We start from the raw sequence: 21,909 nt of genomic DNA on the forward strand, positions 1-21,909 counted from the left end.
TACGTTATACAAGTGATGCTGACTACTTAATGGCAGTGATGTAACTTTCTTTATTTTTATCAAAGTTACAAATGTATGTAGTTTAAAAACATTCTCCAAGGTTCATTAAAAAAACAAAACAGCAGTGCCTCACCTTCTCCTCCCCAGGGGAACTTCTTTACTTCTTTTAGCTGACATAGTTGTTATTTTGGTATTTACGACCATGTTGCCAGTAACACACTTGCATTACTTCTTTTATAAGCAAATGTCTTCCTCTTTCTGGTTATTATCTGTAAACCCTCCACCATATATAAGACAAGGATTTCACTGTTGTTCCCCGCTCTGCCCCATTAGGCCCTGGCATCCTTCCCATTTCTCCTTCTTCCCATACAGCTATACTGTAATTTTGGTTTGATCAATAGTTGGTGTTTAAAATGTTTTGTAAACTATGACCAATTCCCATTTCTTGTACAACTTTTCATTTCCCAAAATGACAAAAGCAATTTTGGGGGAAAAAAATCAGATATTCCTTTTAGTTCTTCGGATGATTGTTTTTAAACTATCTTTTCCCTAATTCATGATTGCCTCTTCTCCTATTTTTCAAAATTCTCTCTGCCTATTTTTAAGTTTGCTTTGCCTCATGGAGTCACTGTTTTCCTCCAGGTTACTCGTCTTCTGTTTGCCTGTTTTGCACTCTCTCTTTCTTGTTAGAGTTCTTTCTTAGTTCTCTGTAACCGGTGGTGGTAGGTCACATTTCAGTGCGGGTGACTCGAAGGCTGTTTGCCAACTCTGGGCATAGGAGCAGAGCTTGTGGTCTGGGAGCTTCACTGCAGGGTGATCTGGTTGGGACAGTTAGGAGGAGAGGCTCAAGTATCAGTATATACAAGTTTCTCTTCTGGATCAGTCTGGGCTGGTCGGATTACACAGTGGAGAATTCTCTGATTTCTCTTGTCTGAAGGGTTAAGACGTGGCTGCCAGCATTCCAGGAGCTGAGTGGGAGGAAAGTGCTGGAGCCTTCAGTTTCCAGGATGCATACTTTGGTTAAAAGCTTATTTTGAGTATGGCATCACTGCCTTCGATTTTGCCTGGTGTACGCTACTCCAGGTGCCCGCTGTTTTATCCTCTTTATAGAATAAACCTCCAGTGACCCAGATGCATGGAGTCAGGCTGCTTCTTACACAGATTTGCAACTGATCCTACTTGTTTGAACTCCTCTCCTTCCTCCCACCTCCAGCGGCACCCGGTACTACCATTACCTGAAACTTTGAGGGGACTCTTTGCTTTAGAATGGAAGAGTTTTCAGCTTTCCCCACTGCTGGCTTATGAATACCCTTCTTGGGTCTGCTGCGTCATTTATTACTTTTCCACTTGATATCTACCTTCCTTTTAAAAAAACTCCCTTTAATATTTTTCAGTAGGTTTTTAACAGGGAGCAAAATATATAACTGTGTTTCATCTACCATCTTTTCAGGGATTTCTACCCTAACATTTCATGTTTAATTGTTTATAAGTGAGCTGATTTAATCAGAAATATTAAAAGTACATGGGATAATGGTTAAATAACAAAAAAATGAGACTGTGCAATACAAATGTCTGAAGTTTTGAAAAGAGTTCTAACGCAGCTCCTAATTTTACAGAAAGAAAAACTTCAATTTTTTTTTTGGAGGCGGGTGTGATAGTATAAGGTCATGTGACCAGTGACAAGTCGTGTCATTACAGCTAGAATGAAAAATCAGTTCTGCTGAGCAAGGTCCAGCCGACTGTTCCCTCTGCTCCAGCATGCGAACAGTCTTGGTCCTTGTGTTCATGCCAAGGACAATCCCAGCTCCTCTTTTCAGTATTAAGATGAAGAATACCAGGTCACAGCTACAGAGTTAAATCCAACGACCTTCTTTGTTCGTTTAGCAAAAGAGAAATAATGCGTATTCTGACCATGACATCTATGGCCACTACTATTCTTCTCTGCTCTGTGTTCCTATATAAGTCTTTTCAACCTCGTTCTGATCTTGAAGGCACCACAAACACTCACCTAGAAAGAAAATACACTAAATTCCAAAAAACAGTACCAGCCATCACCTAGAGCAGAGTCGCCCTCTCTCTTTTTATGGCTCCTGGAGGTGATGTGATTTTCTCATGAGTTCTGGGTTTAATGCTAGTTTATTTCCTCCTGTGTGAACTGGTTTCCATCCTGAAAGACTTGACTTCACTGCACAACAGCTCATTGTGTGAAGCAAGCGACAGAGGCAGCTGCTGACTCAAGAGAAGTGGGAGTCGGGGTCAGTGCAGTCAGGAGGGGGGCAGCTTTGCTGCACCCCATCATCTCTGCCTCTCCTACCCACTGGACCACGCCCCCCCCCCCCACTTCCCAGGTAGGACTTGGGCAATGCCTTCATGTGGTCATGAGTGTCTGCACCGTGGGTTAGCTTTCTCTAGAAGGGGAGAGTTTGAGTTGGTGGTAGGGGGAGATAACAAAGGAAAAGAAGATGTGGGTTCTCATTCTCATGCTGCTGTTACCTGACAATCTTGAGGTCATCCTATAAGCTAGGAGCTGTGCATGTAGACTTGACATCTATGATCTCATTTAGCTTTTTACAAAAAATCCAGTGAAGCCCCAGATGTGAAATATGAGGGTAAGAGAAGCTTAGTCACTTGCCCAGAAATTATCCACTCACTGCTGGCCAAGCCTGAACCCAAGCTCAGCTCTGTCTAATTCCACACTCTTTCCCTGATACGAAGTGCAGTGGTGCTGGGAGGTGGGAGATGCTTCAGGCCCTCCAAATCCTCTCTGGCAATGATTCTCAGGGTTACGAAAATACAGAGTCTCTCCTAGCACAGAGCTTATGGAGCTACCACTAATTATGCTCCTTTCTTCTGTTGGTCAACCTTACATCTCTGAGCCTCAGTTTCCTCATCTGTACACAGGCATAATCACAACCACAGCATCAGAATTATCTTGAGAATCTCATGATCCTCTGCAGGCATTTCTAACACTGATCGCTAGTATTTTTTGAGCTTTTACTACATGTTGTGCGTATATCACCTTAAGGAATTCTGCAATCCCCTCCCTATGAAATGCAGGAAATACTTCTATTATCCCAGATTTACAGATGAGGAAATAGACTCTGGTTGTGGTCACACACCACGTAAATGCTGATCCACGTTCCAGCCCAGGCCTGTCTGACTCCAGAGTCCAGGCTTGTAACTGCCACTGCCTCCATCTTTTAGGATCACAGAAATGAATGGATGCGGCAGCACTCTGTAGATGATAAATCATTCAGCAAATTTTTCCAAAGTAAATAATAACACAAACATTGGTGTGCACAGCTGTTTATAGCATATTGTATTGCTTATAATATCCAAATGTAGAAAGCAAGATAAATGTCCCCAAATCAGGGATCCTATTATATAAATGATGGCTTATCCACACAGTGGAGTAGGAGAGCATAGATATTCCTTGATCTGGAAAGATATCCTTAATATATCAGTAAAAGGAGACTACAGAGCACCACATGTGATAGAAGCCCACTTATGTTTTTGAAAAATATTTTCTATGTCCAAAAGGTCTGGAAAAATGCATAGGAAATCATTAAACAGGGAGAGGAGGGAGAGATGTGAGGTTAAAGGGATAATTTACTTGCTATGGTTTGTTGGACATCTTCACAGTAATCATGTATAGTAACAAAGAAAATAGAACTCTTGCCCAATTGGAACAAAATGAAAGTCAGTCTACACACCTAAGGAATCATATTACAGAGGACTGAGTGGATACCTATCAGGGACCACAGTGTGCTGCAGGCAGCCCTGTGTTCAGAGGCGAGGGTGCTTCCCCTCCTGAGAGCTCCCACCCTGTGCTAGCGTGGCCATGGAGTCTCAGTGCTCACGTGCTGGAGGGCTGTTGTCAACGTTACCGAGCGGACAGAGAAGAACTACAAAGTCACGTGGGTTAACACTTTTGTAGAAGGCGCAACTATGAAATATTTTATTCCATTTATCAGATGCTTTTAACTTCCATTTCCTGGCAGGTGAAAAAAAAATCTACTTAAAGCAACCAGAAAAAAAAAAAATGACAAAACCGTCACCTCCCACAGAAAAATCCCATTGTGCCTAGAGAGAAATGTTGCTTTTATTCAGATCCTGCAAGTTGCTCTGTGGGGCTTTTATTACAATACACTGAAATCTACAACCTACAGCCTAGAGTGGAAAAAATGAACCTCCCAAGGTCTATGAGGTTAATGCTGATGAATGGAGGCTGGTTGGAGCCACTTGTGAAGAGGTACCTTGGAGACGCTCCACTTTTGGGTTTTGTTCTTCAAAACAGGAGGAATCTATGGGGACTGTGTAAGGAGAAATGGATGAGGAACACAACTAACATCTGCTGAATTCATACTACGTGCCAGGCAATGGGCTACGTGCTTTGTATTTATTATCTCACCGCATCTCGACCAAACCCCTGAGAATAAATATTACCCTATTTTAAGATGTAAAATGAGATCCATTCTAATCTAACTATTATTACCGTTCAGTATATACCGAGCACTTAATATATGCCAGATACTATTTATAAGTTCTTTACACGAATATCTCAGCTAATTCACAGAATAATCTTATCAATCTACTACACTGGCTCTCCCCATGTTACAGATGAGAAAATTCAGAGGTTTATGAAACTTGTCCAAAGTCACAGAACTGTAGGTCGTGGAACTGGATTTGAATCCACGTCCCCTTGGTTGCAAGGCTCCTGTGTTGTATACATGGCTATTGACAGCAATTTTGTATTGTCTGTAATAGCTAAATGTAACAAGGAAGATAAATATGCAAATGGTCTGCCAGAAATGGGCACCTTTAAGGTCTCCACTGTAGAAATGGGGTCTGTGAACTATTTATAATATTTTTTAAAAATTAACAGAAATTGTACAGTCACTCGTTTTCAGTGTTATTACACTGGCTTAGGGCAATGTCAAAATTCCTTATGTGAATGAGAATAAGATAAACTGCAGATAGGAAGGCTGTTTAATTCTGCTGGTTTAGAAGATTCAGAAGGCGCTTATATATTACCCTTTTTTTTAATGAGTAAACAAATTATCTAATGTTTAATACATTTTGCTTGTTCAGGAGACAATGTATTTTATGCCTCCATCAGAATATGGTAAGGAGTGGTGTAAAAAACCCTGGTGGTGAAGATCTTTGTTCCTATTTATCCAGAAAGTCATTCAAATATGGTTCCATCCCTCCATGTCCTGATTACGCAGTGAGCCTCCTCCCTCCATTCCTGTGCTCCTCTCTCTCTCCCCTTCCGCTAGCAGTCTGGCATTTCTCTTCTGCTTCCTTCTGCTTTGTGCCTCTGCTTTGTCACCAGCCTTCACCCACCATCCTGGGATGGCTTTAGCCACAGGCAAAGAAGGTACCTATTCAGACCAGAATGATTCTCCCCCACCCCAAATGATTTCCCAAATATACCTCCAACTATTTGTTGATATTTGAGGTTCCATGAATAAAATGTCATTCTTTGACGGAAGGCTAATTCTCTCCTGTTAAAATGAGGCCCCGAATGAGAGCATTAGAATACTAGACCATAAGCCCCTCTGAGGTAAAAGTCATAACATATCCACTCCTACCTGACCCCGCTTCATGGTTGAACAAATAGATTGTGAATCACCTGTGAGATCCTTGAGGACAGAGATTAGGTCTGTGTCATTATTTTAGGTTCAACACCTAGCACAAATATCTGACACACAAGAAGTAATCACCACATTTTTATTAAGGGGATGTAGATTTCGTTTAATTAATTAATTAGAAAAGCAAATACGAGATGTCAGATAACTGTTGTAGAGAGTAAGGAGAGATTGTTAGATAAGGGGATGAAATCAGAATGTCAAATCTAGCAGCTTCTGGGCGTGGACTTCCTCAACTGTATGGGCCACACAGCTTTACCCTACACAAATGACTAAGGGGTTCTTAGACAAGCTGAGAGTGGAATCAAAATACATACACAATCTTCTAACCTCCTTCCCACAGTGAAAATGTCCCTAATCCTCCCGACAAAGAATATAGATACCAGACAGCTCATCTGGCGGTGACTGATCTAGTTTCCTCAGTAGGGTCTCCCCAAATCAAAACTCTACTGTCCTCTTTTTTTTAATGGACTCTCTGCCCCACAAATCCCTCCCAAATCAGGCAGGCACAAAACTGAGCTCAGAAACAGGTCTCATGAAACATCCCAGGATCCTGTGTCTCAGCCAGAATTCAGAGCCCTCGCTCACTGACAAGTCTTAAAGATCAATTAGGCCAGAAACGTTAGAAGAATTACCACCAACAGGAGGAGACTTTAAAATCTTACCCTTGAACCTCTGTTGCTTGGCCTGGAGGGGATGGAGGAAGTAGGCCAATCTTAAATGCAAGAGAACTGGCCGGAAAAGAGCAATAAGTCTGAGGAGTGAATGTGCATCCTCTGATCTCCATGTGCAGTTACACAGACATCGATGTTGCCTTTTCAGTTAAGAAAAACTCTCCCTGGAAACTCATCTCTAGAAGGAACGAGCAATACAAAACTTGTGCCGCTCTCCATGGTGCTGATAAAATCCTTCCTCCTAGAACAAAGGCATTTTCCTCATCTGGAGAAGGTGGAGTTCAATCTCTCTCCCCCTCCCTCTCTCTCTTTCTCTCTCTCTCCCCTCACTGACCCCCAGAGCATGTGCATGTGTCTGTTTTAATGTTCATAAAGCATGCGTGATTTTCTTCACTGTTCCCAAATTGTAATGATGATTTCAAATATTTTTAAAGTTCTATCACACAGCTAATATTTACTTTCATCCCCAGCCAACTCTTTTCAGAAAGTTTAGGTTGTGTGCTTCCTCCTCCCTCATTATCTCTCTCTGACCACTATATATCTGCAATAAATTTGAAAGAGGAAGAACTAGTTTATTCTTCTGATTTACTCCAAAATTTCCAATTTGATCTATGGTTTCTGGTGGCTTTCTGGAAAAGAAGGCGGCCATCTATTTCCTGGTCTCCATAATATACTCAGTGCCCTCCACTTTAATCCCTGGCTCTGATCCTTCCCTGACCAGCTGCAAGCAGGAAAGTCCTTCTTCTGAGTATTCAGTCCCTTTTTATTCTCAGCGAGCGAGAGTCTAGCATAATTCATTAGTATAACCAATTCATCTTGAACGAAATGCAAGTGTTTAGTCCTAGAAGTACATTGAGTTCCTTTCTGGTAAGTGTGTAGCATCTAGAAGTAATCTTCTACTCCCAATGCTCCTAGTTCTGGGGTGATTTTAATCTTCCCATAATCACAATGTCATCACGAGGCAGAGTTCACCTCACCTTAGCCTTGGACTGCAACCAGCTCCTTCAAGGGGTTGTCTTTTGTGTCTGGTGTAGCTTTGCTTCTCCCAGGTCCTAATCCAGCCACCCTTGGTCAGCTCATTCTTCCCACAGAGAAGAACCTGAATGCCTTTAAGAGCAAGTTTTTACCTGTGTCTGCGATGCCCTTCTACCCATGGCCACCTGCCAATCAGGTGACTCAGCAGTCAGAAAACCCAGCTCAATCATCACCTTTGGGAAGCCTTTTCTGACTCAATCACTCTAAACTCCCACTTCACCCCAGGCAGGATTAGTCGTTGTTCTTTTTGGGTGCCCACAAAACCTTACTCATACTTCCCAAAACTAAGGGACCACATATTTCAATTCTGAATGACCAAAGTGCGGTATCTCCTTGACACAGAGGAAGCTCAAAGTACATGAAAAAATATATAAAATCAATGTGTCAGTGAATAGAAGGATGGTTGGACAGATGGATGGAAGGATGAATGGATAGATGAATGATATTGCCTAAATTTACATCTTATCAATTCAGAGTCTGATGCAAAATATCAGATGTGTTATCTATTCTCAAAGAACAAAGATGCTGACAGTTTCTTTCCTTCTTTTTCTTATATGAAGACACCATCTCCTCTCTTCTTTCACTTTTTACCCTATAACTAAGAGGATGTGGTGTTGTAGCTTGCCTTTCAGAATAGGTTTCAAGCAGATAAATATTTAGTCTTTTAGGGGTCGTTTAGAAGCTTGGAAGATTGTAACTACTCCTCTCCAACCTTCCCTGAATCGTGCCATTCCTTGCCCCCAGATATAAAAACATCTCTTCTGTTCCCTAAAGTTTCTGTTTCTCTACTCACAGAAAAAAAAAAAAAAATACTCCCCTTTCCATGGAGGTTGCTTTCAAACTCTGCTTATGAGGTTTCTAGTGCCTCTCCATAAGGTTCTTTGAGGCACAGCTGCCTGTTACCTACTCACAGCTACAGGGATGCTTGTCAAGCCAGAGGGGGACATAAAAAATACCAGCTTTGCCTGCATTTTTACATTTCTGATCCCTCACAAAAATGTACAGGAAAAATTATAATGTCTAACAAAATCAACTATCCCTTTATCCATTCAGTATACTTCTAAATTACACAGAGTAGTTATTTAAAGTCATTATTTCTTGCACAAATATTACCAGGAACAAAAGTGACATAATATACCCATAATCCAGCCCTGAAACATATCTAAATCCTTCTTCTGTGATGCCTTCAAGCTCTCATGCCTAAGAAATCCCTCTGCAGCTCGCAGACAATTTGTGTTCTGCTTTTTCCAGTTAACATGGCATAGCATTTTTATTAATATACTTGATGGCCAAGGGAAGTCTGTTTTTACTTACCCCTTGAGGAGGTGTAGGGGAAACGTTCAGATTTAGACAGATTGAATTCTGACTCTGCTGCTAATCTGCTGTTTGTTCATCAGTAACAGGGGCATGATAACAGCTTACTCACAAGATTATGGTAAGAGTTGATTTCTGTATATAAGGTCCTTGACAAAGCATCTGGCTTATAGCAAACATTCATTTATGAGTGACTCACAAATAACAGTAATGCTTTGAAAACATTAATCTATCATGAATTAGAAAATAAAGTATGCATGAGTAATTAAGATAAGACACGAGACTGAATTCAAATAAATTCAACCTTTGGGCAAGATCCCCAGAACATTGAGAGTTTATATTTATTCACCTGAAATTAGAGATACTTAGGTGGAAAAGCTTGAAAATAACTGAAATCCATCATCACTCTTTCACAGATATACTTGAGTGACCTGCCTCAGATGACACAGACTGTCAGAACTAGAGCTGGATATAGAACTCACATGGTCTCAAAAACTGTTGCAGGTTCTGATATCAAACGTCACCTCCCTGTCACCACCACCTCAACCAATGCAGCATGGAAAGCAGACATCATTAATGAATTAATCAAATACTTTTTGAGGGATTAATTCAGGCCAAGAGGGAAGGAAAGAAGAGACACATATTGAGTATCAACATGGTAGCCATGGCTAACAAAATATGAAGCTGAGGCTCAGGGAGGACATACAGCTTCCCCAAGATCACACAGCTAGCTAGTGGTGAATCCACGGTCTACGTGTCTCCAAAGTTCATAATCTTTCAACTAGAATTTAACTCACTGAAAACCAACAGGTATTTCTGACTGCACAGTCTGTACCAGATGCTATGTTAGGATATGGCAGTGAACAATACAGATGCAGTCCCTGCATCCATGAGGCTTAAAAGACACTTCAAAGGTGAGCAAAATGTGATGAGAGTCAGGTAAGGTGAAGTACCTACCACCTCTGTAAACTATTCATGTAATATGGACGCGTAAATATGAGCCTCTACCCTCTGTCCAGAGTTCAGTTACACTATAGGTTAAACGTGCTCAAACAGGCTGGCCTGGAAATTTGACCACCATTATTCTTCTGCATTATTTCTGTGGGAAAATGCATGCTGAATTCTAAACTGATATATAACAACTTTGGGAGCACAACAATACTCAAAGTTAGTACCTGCTTTTTATCTGAGGTTTTAATGCAACAGCAGCAGATTTACCTTTCTCATTAGGTTCTTCTGAGTATAAAAAATAAAATTAGTGTCAGCATGTATTTCTAGAAAGTAGACTCATTGAAGATAGGAGGATCAATCAAACCACAAAGATTAATTATTGAGTTCCTGCTCGGAATTGGGCACTATGCCCAGGCAATGTACAAATATAGAAAAAAAATATAAGATCGAATCAGCCCTATCCATGGAGAGTCTGTAAACCAGCTATAGGACACCCACATAAGAGCACTTGCAGTAAATGGTAGTCTATGTCAAAATTCTAGACGACTGGGGTAAATACATGTCTTTGAAATGGGCTGGGGGGTCAGAGATAAGGAGAATTAACCCAGGCTTCAAAATAGCTCTGATCTGGAAACAAATGCATTCAGAAAGAGCTCATGGTGGCAGTAGGAGGAGTGCTAACCATGGAGGAAGGTGCAGGGCAAGTGTGCCCCCCAAAATGAATAGACCACGGACTGGAGCTAGGAGTACTGGGAAATAGGTCTCAGAGGTAGTTGTAAATGAGGGAGCATTTTGTCTTAATCACCTTTGCCCCCCGCCCCCATGCCTAGAACGGTGCCTGACAAACAGTAGGCGCTCAGTTAATGTTTAGTGAGGTGAAAAGACGTCACCTTCATAGAAAAGAGAAATAACAAAAAAAGTGCTAGTCCTGCTTCAACATATTGAAGTCCTATTGACAGTCCATATTGACAGTCCAATATGACAATAACAAACATAACACTGCACACAATTAAGTGCTAAATTCTATGATAAGTCAGAAGTTGTCAGCATGCAGGAGGGAAAGTGACTAAGGTAGGGCAAAAAGAATCGGGGATGATTTCTTTTTTTTTTGGCGGTATGTGGGCCTCTCCCTGTTGGGGCCTCTCGCATCGTGGAGCACAGGCTCCGGACGCGCAGGCTCAACGGCCATGGCTCACGGGCCCAGTCGCTCCGCGGCATGCGGGATCCTCCCGGACCGGGGCACGAACCCGCGTCCCCTGCATCGGCAGGCGGACTCTCAGCCACTGCGCCGCCAGGGAAGCCCGGGGATGATTTCTTAATGCGAGGGGACTTGGGTTGGGTCTATCAGGAAGGGCAAGGTTTGGCTTTCAGGAGTCACAGCTGAGATACTTACAAGGCTGAGACAGAAACAAATGCATGGGAACAGACACTTAGGAAACAATAGGAAGTGGTGGGATTGTGGTTTTTAGTAAATAATTTGGCAAGCCAATCAAAACACATCTGTGGGCTAGATTCAGGCTGTGAACCACCAACTGGAGGCCCTCAGGACAAGAAGAAGGAAGAAAAACAATGCTTTTCAGATGGAGGAAACAGGTAAATGACAGAGAGAGCAAGGAGCAGGAAGGCTTAGTGGGAGAGGAAGAGGGGTCTCCCCAGAACCCAGAGTGCCACTGAAAGCAGTAGGAAATGTGGCTGCAGAGAAAAGCTAAGTTGAGTTTGTATTCCAGGTAAAGGAAAAGATAATAAATTAAGAGTGAAAGACAACTTCAGCATGCTATGTTGCTTGGAGAAATTGTGCTGGAATTAAACGTTGTCTTTTCTAACCTTGGCTGCTAAATCAACTGTGTTTACCTCTAAGACTAATATCATCTAAAATCGCCCTGACAAAATGTCCATTCTAGAACTCTTGGGTGGTTTTCTGGAAACGTCCCTAGTGTAGTCATGGTTGCTGCCCCCAGATTGCCTATGACAGCTGGGGCTCTGTAGACAGAGCTGTGGATCAAAAGCATCTTCAAAAACAGAGCACTTGTTTCCTCACTTAACACATTTCACTTAAGGATTTACATTTATACCAGTTGAGCAAATCAAAGTTATAGTTCCCTCAGTAACTGTAACCTGGACCAAATATAGCTATATTTTTCTGCTGCTGAGCGGGCTTTTAACTCATGCCTCCCAACTGTGAACAGGAGATTTAATTCAAACATTATGCAAGAAATGTTTTTTTGGAAAACAAGTGGCTGGTCCAGTGAATGTTTAGTGTAAATGATTGTTCCTTTCAATTTGTGTTTTTATGCAAGGGTTCCCTACAGACACTGATCTTCACAGCATACTCCACAGTCTTGTGAACAGGGGTGAATGGAAAGGTACCTTCTCCACTCTTGCAAGCTGCCAGCTTGCCCATTCATGGGTCAGAGTCTAGCTTTGCCATCGCAGGCTGCTGGTGTTGACTGAAGCCTCCATACAGAGCCAGGACTGAGGTGAGAGGGTAAGGTGATCAAGGCACTTGCCCAGGAGGCAAAATTTCAGGAGTGTCAAGAAACTCATTAGTCAAAACAAATAAAATTTAATGCTACATTTTTAAAAAATATATAAATGCAAAAAATGTATGACAAACAAAATCCTAAAATACTGATTTTTAAAAATATTGCACTGAAATATTCTTTTTCTTGATTACTGAATTTCTGGTGCCCACTTATACTTTGCCTCCACCCCCAGGCAAGTGCCTCACTTGCCTGACCCTCGTCCTGGCCCTGGGAAGCCGTCGGGAGGGAGTGCAGAGAGGACGTAGTGGATTTGGCTGCGGGCAAACTCTTTTAAACTTTGGTCATAGCCAATAGAGGAATACTGAAGAAGACCTTCAGAAGTATTTCTAGTTGGTGCTGATGGAGCAGAAGGTGTTGGATTATTCATTTTATTGGGAGGAGTTCTCGTCAACCATCAACAAAAACTGTCTTCTAATTTTCCAGGTGACTCCCCTGAGAAGAAACGACCCAAAAACCATCCAGTAAGTTATGCCAAACCACCCACTTACCAAGCCTGCCAAACAAAGATCAGGCGACATTCATGTCCCAAACGCTGGCCTAGCAATTACCGCATGAACAGGCTTGTCAAATAGCCCAAGTGAATGCTGTAGCCTGCGAGGTCCTCGAGACCAGGAGAGGTTGCAATACTCCACGTTCCCGGTCCCCAGAGCCTAGTTCTGGGTTAGTGCACGCTGATGTCGGCTTAGTCAAGTAATTACACAATTGCTCATTTAGTCGGAGGTTCCAATCACCTCCAGACAGATTGAGGCAGTTAACAGAGTGGAATCCTCTACTAAGGCTAGTGATTTGTCTGTGGGTTTTGTTGTTTTGACTGAAAAAGCAGAGAAAACTCCTTATCTATCAGCAGCCCTTCACACTGGATCAGGTGTACTTTGGGGAACTGCTCATCCTCAAAATGCATTCTTTGGAAGTGAGCAATCATTCCTGAAATACTTCAAAAATAAGCTTAATTAAAAATAAAAAAGTTAGACCTACAGAAAAGTTGCAAAAACAGTACCGAAAATTCCTATGCATACTTCCTCCAGCTTCCCTTAGTGTTAACATCCTAATATGAGCATAATCAGAGCACAACTATCAAAGCAGGACATTTGTATCAGTACAATACTATTAACTAAATGGCAGACCTTATTCTAATTTTGCCAATTTTCCTTCTCACGCCATTTTCTGCTTCATGACCTAATTCAGAATCCCAGTTTGAATTTAGTTGCCATGTTTCCTAAGTCCCCACCAATCTGTGACAGTGCCTCGGTATTTCCTCATCTTTCATGACCTCAAGTTTTTAAGAGTACTCATCTGTTATTTTGTAGAATATCCCTCAGTTGGGGATCGTTTAATGTCTTCTCATTATTAGACTGAGGTTGTGTATTTTTGGCAGGATTCCCCAAAAAGAATGGTGTCGTGTCCTTCTCAGTACCTTTCTCAGGAGGCACATGATGCTGATGTGTGCCCTTCCTGGTGATGCTCCCTTTCATCACTTGGTTAAGGTGGTGTCTGTCAGGTTTCTCCACTGTAAAGTTACTATCTTTCTTTGTGTCATTGATAAGTGGATACTTTGGGAGGATACTTTGAGACTATGCAGATATCCTGTTTCTCATCATACTTTTGCCCATCACGTTCAGTATCCATTGGTGGTTCTTCCTGTAACAATAACTGAGGTGTTTGCCTAATTGAAAATGATGAGCTTTTTATCATCTTTAAACCCTATGTAAGGCCCAAAGGCCCAAAGCTACTGAGGTGAAAGATAATAATCTCCCTGTCAAATGTGACTTTCCCACAGCTGTATGGATCAGACATCTAGTTTAGGCACAGCACATCCATGGCACCAGAGTCATCATCCCCAACCTTCACTTATGCAGGAATCTGGGCTCTCGTTCTCACTGGCCCACATGAGTCTTCAAAATTCTCCACACTACTAAGAAAGAAGCCATTGCCAATCAGTAAGAATTGTCATGGGAAATGAAACACATTGCTTTATCTCTGCTCTAGGTTGGGGGTTTAGTTTGTCTTTAAATTGCTACATCCCTGGAGCATCTTCTCATTGCCCAGTCTCATGAGAACCTTTAGAAGCAGCAGATCCAGGGTCACTGGGGAGAACGGAAGTGCACAGGCAGCTCCCCTGTGCCTGTGGGTTTTTCTCATTTGGGGCAATTCCTTTGAGTCCCAGACAGTGGTGTGCTGGTAAATGTTTATCAACTGTCTCTCCAGGAAGGGAAAAAAATACAAGTCTGGATATTAAGTGTTTGTCAATTTTCTGGTAAGAGTACTTCCTTCATGGTTGATTTCAAGCTACCACTGTGACATCACTGAGCACAACTGGGAAGAAACGGGCTGCAGCAGAGCATTAAATATTAATATCTATAATATTAAATATCTGTATGTATTTCTACCATACAGACACAACAATGTAAATAACCTCAAGCACACAGATAAGAATAAAATATGGTAAGATAATTAGGAAGTGGTACTTTTGAGTATGTATTTATTACCTTTGATTTCAATATAGTTTATTAGTTATAGATATCTATATAAAATTTTAATAATGGCTGTTACCTAACAAATAACTCACAAAATTCCTAAACATTTAAAACTTGGTTCTCATGAGCTGGGATGAGCCAGCTCCAGCACACCACCCCATTATACAGCGGTTATCCTGAGCCCCCGAGTACCGGAATAACCCAAAGAGCCCCTGAAACAGCAGGATGACACTTTCCTCCAGTCCGTCCAGGAAACCTGACGAGGTCCAGATGCCCTGCAGGCGATGGCACTGCTCCAGCAGCGGTATCTGCTGCTTCTCGGCAAGCCTCCCATGACGCCTCCAAAGCATCTGGCTGCCGCCAGGGCTAACGGGGTACCAAGTCCTCCCCAGGCTCAGAACCTGTCTGCCATTCTTCCAGGAGACCACTTGGCCCTTAACTGTTCTTAAAAGAATTACAGGGATGTTTCAGAAGCCGCCTGGAACAGTGGAAGGAGCATAGGAGGGAAGGGGAATAGTGAAGGAAGAGGCAAAACCACATGTATCGGGTACAGATTATATGCCAAATACAGGGCTGCATGCTTTCACAGATGTTCTTGTTTACTGTAATCCTGACACACCCAGAGAAAGAACAACCACCTTTTTCCAAGAGATTATATGACTTCCCAAGGTTCCCCAGCTAATAAGAAGCAGAGCTAGGACGCACCCCAGCTCTGCTCAGCCCTATAGCTCTAGCATGTAGTGTAGTACACATGGTGCTTTCTACGTTATTTGTGGGATGGATACATGAATGTAGCCTAACTCCAAAGCTTGTGCTCTTACCTCCACCGGGGAAATAATGCTGGTAAAGAGCTCTTACATGGCAGAGCATAAATGAAGTAATGGAAGGTACTGTGGTGTGTGAAAGGCTGGCTTCAGAGTGAGATGAGGTGATTCCCTGTAGGCTCAGCCTTTTACTAATTCTCTGACCTTAGTTAGGAATGTCACCAAGTCTCTCTCTGAGGCTCGGCTTCTTCACCAGTAAAATGGGGCTAATAAAGCTAATCTTGCCATGTGGTGGCCAGAAACAAACAACTGTGATGTATGAGAAAGCGCTCTGCAGGCTAAAAGGTGCCAGGAGAGAAAGTATCCTGTATGTCACCGTCCATGACATCGTAATGTCATTCCACTGGCCTAGGAAGGGCACGTCGAACACCACGGTTGCAGAGGAAGAGCAACGGGTAAAAGAAATGGCCCTGAACACAGCAGAAGGTACAGCATTCTCATCTATTTCAACTTTAAGTTTAGGACTTACTTGGCTGTCCCCTGTTTGGAATGCACCACAGACAAAAGAATTTCAGCGAGCCTTGTCTCCCTACCTTTTATATAATATACAAGGGAGCAGATAGGTTAGAAGAAAACCCTGCTGTTTTTGCAGTGTGGTATTGATCCTGGAAACTAAATGATAATGCAAAGAGGCAGCATCAGCCTCTCTTCAAGCCTGCATCATGCAGGCTGCCTGGGATTCTCAGAGAGCCTAGAATTTCAGAGGAAGACACCCAAGCACAGACTGGCAGGGTCTGCTTCTATCACACACGGTTAGGTCAGGGGTGGCGCTAGACGGAGAACACCCTCTAAGCAGACTACTCCCTATGCACGCCTCAGTCCCTTCCCCACCCATGGGGACCCCAACAGAACTGAAGACGCTAATGGCCTTCTGCAGTCAATGTCTACTCCTCTGTAAGGAAGAGACATGAGGGTGAGTGTATGTGTTTGTGTGTTTTAAAATACATGCACCCAAACTCACACATGTGTATTCAACACAGTAGGCAAATCGCCCATAGCAGGTAAGCGAAGTAGGGGAATGGAAGCAGGAGACAGGGATAAAGGTAAGAAACACACACACACACACACACACACACACGAAACAAGAGAGGGCCTTGCACAGACCAATGAGGATAAAGTGTCATAAACTGAGTGTGATTAATTCAACCCCTGCACCTGACACCCAAGGAAGACAAAAAGAGTTAGGAGCATACCCTCCTAGCACTCAGAGTGGAAGACCCAAGGGAGAAATCAGTCTCTGCCATTGATTGGGACGAGTCCTATTCATTCACTTATCCGTTCTTTCAACAGATAGGCATTGTGCGGGATGGGCAATGGGGAAGGGGAGCGCGGCAGGGCAGGGCAGTCTAGGGTAGGGCACTCCCAATTACACAGGCAGATGGGTCCACAGAGGATGATAACCCAGGTGCTATGACAGAGCACGCATAAGCTCTATGGGCCACAGGAGAGGGGTATGGAGGAGGGTTAGAGAAAGCTTCCTGGGGAGAGTGACATTTCATCTGACTTCTGAATATTTAGCAAGGCAAAGAGAGGAGGTGATGCATTCCGACAAGAGCAAACAGCACACACAGCAGCCCAGAAGAGAGAGAGTGTGGCCCCTGAGGGATTGAAAGAATTTTAATGGAGCAGGAGTTGGAGAGTAAAAGTGGAATTGGCAAGAGGGAAGGCTGAAAGTGTAAGCTCTGTGAAGCTGGGGGAGGGAGGCTTGCTCTCTGAGCTTCTGTGCGCAAAGCCTGGCATGGGACACACACAGGAAAGTGTAACACAAAGCAGTTAGTGCTGTGATATCAGTCTGAACACATAGTTACGAACACAGAGAAGGAAGCCCTTAAACCTGCCTTGAGGTTGGCAGGTGCGGGAGGGGTGTGTGTGGAGAGGACACAGAAGTGAGATTTCAGAAAGGAACTATTACCTGAGCTGAACCTAAAAGGAGTTTAAGATTTTACTTGCATAAAAAGAACAGGAACTGGAAAGGAAATTTCAAGCAAGAGAAAAAGCATGAGCAAAAGCCCTCTCTATCAGCGTCTAAGCTGATGAATAAAAACACCAGAAACCCCAAACTAATTATGACTAACAGAGGGCCTCGGCAAAACCCCTCAGGTCTAGTCAATGGGCTCAGAGGTTTATTTTTTAAGCTGATTCTGTGTATTCTCTGCCTTCATGATGCAGATACAACCAACACCAACTTCTCTTCAGAGCCAGGAGTCACCTTTACCCACTCTGATTGCTAAGCAGGGTTCAACATGACGACTCTCCCGTCTGTGTCAGAGGAATGAAACACAGAAACAAAAAGCCTGCTTCAAGAGGGGGGGAAAGCCAACTCTCTCCAGGTCTGGCGCAAAATTAAATTTTATGAGTTACTTGGCAGCCAGCAAGGCACAGAACAAAGCCAGTGTGAAACCACCTTTCAAAGTAGCCTAAGTTGACAATTAAACTTGCTCTCGGTGAGGGGGAGAAAAGGAGTTAATACAGGCAGAAGGCCTTTCATCCTACACCTGAGCCTGTCCCTTTCCTATGTTAAATGCAACAGCAAGCAAGCTGAGTGAGGGGATTTAACACTATCATTACAAAAATATCAACATCCAGGCTTAGGTGGACATCCCTCCCTGAGTCATATGCCACCCAGGGTTACCATGAATATGGTAATAACAGGAAAACATAGCTTCCACATGCCAGGCCTGCTGTGCTGGGCTGTAATTACCCAAACGATGACAATCTATTGAAGACAAACATTCTTTCCCAACCCCCAAACACACAATGCCCCCCAGAAGGAAGCTTGGCATACTGCACTGTAATTGCTAAATTTCTACACGTGGTTCTGCCCTTGGGCAATGGTTCCAGTAGGTATAGTCCATTCTTGGGCTGGAGAGATCAACTATCCCATGGTGCCAAGAAAAAGTCAGTAAAGAAATAGATGGCTATGTTGTTATCAACAGAGAGGCTCCAAACAACCAGAAGAAAAATCCAGGAATTTACCCTGGGAGCCTTTTGAATTTTTCTCCGAAATTTCCAATTTTGAAGAGTTAGTGCCTGAAGAAACCAACAGCACACCTGATGGTTTGGATTTTCAAAGTCAGATCTTTGTACAGGCGATGTCCCCACCACTGCATAAAAATGAATTGATGAGTACAAATGAATGTGTTTGAAGACTCTGCCGTTTTATGGTTTATTAAATGCAACATTGGAAGATGCAAAGTTTTATAGACTGGAAAGGGCCCTTCAATTAAGAAGGTAAAGAACTGAGGATGAGCCCAACTGTTCTTCCATTTCCAGTGAATACTGAAGATAAAAAAAATTAGGTCACATTAGAGTAATGGTTCTTAAAGTGTATCCCTGGACCAGCAGTATCCACATCATCTGGGAACTTGTTAGAAAAATAAATGATCAGGGGACTTCCCTGGTGGTCCCGAGGGTAAGACTCTGTGCTCCCAATACAGGGGGCCCGGGTTAGATCTCTAGTTGGGGAACTAGATCCCACACGCATGCCGCAACTAAGAGTCCTCATGCCACAACTAAGAGGCCCACATGCTGCAACTAAACATGCTGCAACAAATATCCCACGTGCCGCAGATAAGACCCGGTGTAGCCTAAATAAATAAATATTTTTTAAAATATAAATACATAAATAAATAAATGATCAGGCCCCATCCTCCAAACCTAATGATCGGAAACCTGTTTTAACAGCTCCTCCAGGTCACTGGGATGTACTATCATGTTTAAGACCTTTTGCACTAGAACTGTGGTCCTCCACCCTGGCTGCCTATTATCATCACCTGGTGAACATGTTATTGTGATGCCCTGGCCAACCCCAGGCAACTAAATCACAACCACTAGGACTGGAACTTAGCAACAGCTACTTTTAAAAAGGCTCCTTGGGTGATGTAATGTGTAGGCAGAGTTGACAGTTGCCATATACTAGAATAAGAGAGATTTAGATTAGACACTTTGCAACTTCTGATTTCTGGTTTAACTCAAAGTTATAGTGGTTGCTGAATGAATCTTCTTCGCGAAAGAAAAAGCTTTTGAGAAGAGGAGAGATTTCCATCTTCATGAGCTGGAGAAGTTAGATGTGAAGCTCACACACTGTACCAACATTGTACCAAACCCAACGGTAATAACAGTATTTAACAACTCATCAGCAAAGACAGTTGCTCATCCTGGGAAAGAGGCGGGCTAGTCCCCACGTTCAGAAGTCACTATAAAAGCAGTGCGCTCGGAGGCAGTGAGGAGTGACACCGCACCACCCACACGCCTCAAGTCCAGCTGCCACAATCCACCAAGGGGAGCTCAGAGCCTTGGCTTCTTGGCTTTGAAGTCCCAAGTATTCAGGGTGTGTGAGAGAGCAGCCTCTTCTCACCAGTGTCTGGTGTCACCCAATGTGCAAAGTGATGACAACCTGCCAGCATAGAATTCTAGGGGGCCACTCCCATGGGACAGGCAGAGCCTAGCATCGCTGCTTAACAAATAAACTGTGTACTGGGGCCATCCCTCTACCCAAATTAGGAAATTGGCAGAACACATTATAAGTCTGTTCCTCAAACCAGGGTCCACTAGTGTAGTCCCAAGCATCTAGGATTTTTTTCCCCATGAAAACGGACGTGAACACTACTAAAATGTAAGAAACACTAAATTCTTTTCAACAAGAAGAGGCAACATTCTTTGGGAAGTTTCTGGAGAAATAATAGGCCAACCATCATGTTTTTACACTGTGAGAGTAAGATCAAACATTCCCTTAAATTTTTTTTAAAGATAGAATAACAAAGAGTGGAACCAGTTCAATAGCTGGCTAGTGAACATGCTTATGAAAATAACACCATCACCATGACATTCTCACAGAGTGAATTTTAGATATCCAAGCTTTGGGGCATTATACTCCCTCTCCCCCAAAAAAGGATGAGGATAGGAAAAAATGAGAGGGAAAAGACCATGCTTTTATATCCCCAGTGCCTACGATTATGCAGACTTTGGAGTTGGACCAACCTGGGTTTCAATTTTCACCCTACAATTTATTTGCTGTTTGGCCTTGAACTTTTAAGTCTGTGAATTTCAGGTTTTCATCTATAAAATGGGAATGGTAATCCTTAGCAGTGATCAGGGTGAGCAGAAAGAAGGCTTGGATTGCATTTAACACAATGTCTAGAAAACAGCAAATTAAGTAGCAGTTGTGATCATTAACTATTCACTCTTGAACACCCAGCTGAAGCTTCACTTCTCTTGTGAAGGCTTCCTTGACAAAAATGCTTACACACACACACACACACACACACACACACACACACACACACACACAGTCTTTTTGTAGTTCCAGTATCCCTAGTATGCATCTAGATTTTAGTCATTATATTATATTGCAATTGCTTATTTATATGTTTATAAGTATTTTCTTAAGAAAAAATACATGCCTTTGTGTACCCAATGCCTGGCACATACTTGGTACATCATATGTACAAATGAATGAATGAATGAACAAATGAAGCTAGCTATGTATCTCACTTACCTAGAAATGAGATAAGAAAAAATTAGGATGGTAAGAGTGGAAAGGACAAGACAGGAGAGAGACATACAGGGAAACTGATAATAATGGTTGACTGTGGGATATGAGCAGGAAAAAAAATATTGTTTTGCAGAGTTTTCTAATACAGTCAATCATAGATACCGTTCATCCAGAAAGCCCTTCTCTGAGGATTTTCTAGGGAGGAGAGGGGATGGAGAGAATGGTCACACAAATACTTAGATTTATTGGTTGTTTGGGTCTACCCAGTCCTCTGAAACCAGCCCACATAAGGACAGATATTCCTGGACATTATTCAAGGACAAGGTAAGGCTGCAAAAGGAACCTGAGTCAAATCAAGAACGTTTATCTCTGTCTTCCAAGTCTCAAGAATTGTAGTCCTGTGTTTAATCACTGCCTCTCAGTCTTTACCATTATCACCACTCCGTCTCCCTCATTATCTTCTGCAGACTCTGCCCTTTGGAAGCCCTCTACTTACTCCCACTGAGACTTTCCTTTTGGTCTCATTCCTACCTAATCTCTGAATGATGTTGACCAATATTACGTTGGCTTCACTGCCACAGCCATCTCTCTATCATCACTTAACGCCTCAACCTATCTCAAGGGTCTAGGCATGAGCAATCTGCTCATCCAGAAAGAGTCTTAACCGTTTCACCACTGCAGGAGGTAACTGGAGAAACAAAACCAAGGAAAATCAGCCAAGAAAGCAGGTAAGTGGGGTCTTCTTGGCTATGTAGACATAGAAAAACTTTCCTACCCTCATCCCTGCAAACCAGGGCTTTGGTAAATGGACAGGCAATCTAAAAAGTCTGCAGTATGTCCATACCTACACCCTGAGAAAGCCTGTCCAACAAGAAATATGGTGACAAAATGCTACATGCTTAACTCTAGTCCCCAAGCTGTCTTTCACAGCCAGGGAATTAGTCACTGG

At 42.7% G+C, this 21,909-nt stretch overlaps 1 protein-coding gene across 1 annotated transcript in view; it reads right to left on the reverse strand.

The window, feature by feature from the left end:
- Positions 1–21,909, reverse strand: part of DOCK2 (dedicator of cytokinesis 2) — a 408,525-nt gene that overhangs the window by 234,012 nt on the left and 152,604 nt on the right. The window lies entirely within an intron of this gene.

The sequence above is a fragment of the Delphinus delphis genome, chromosome 3 (assembly GCF_949987515.2).
Source record: "Delphinus delphis chromosome 3, mDelDel1.2, whole genome shotgun sequence".
Lineage (NCBI taxonomy): Eukaryota > Metazoa > Chordata > Mammalia > Artiodactyla > Delphinidae > Delphinus > Delphinus delphis.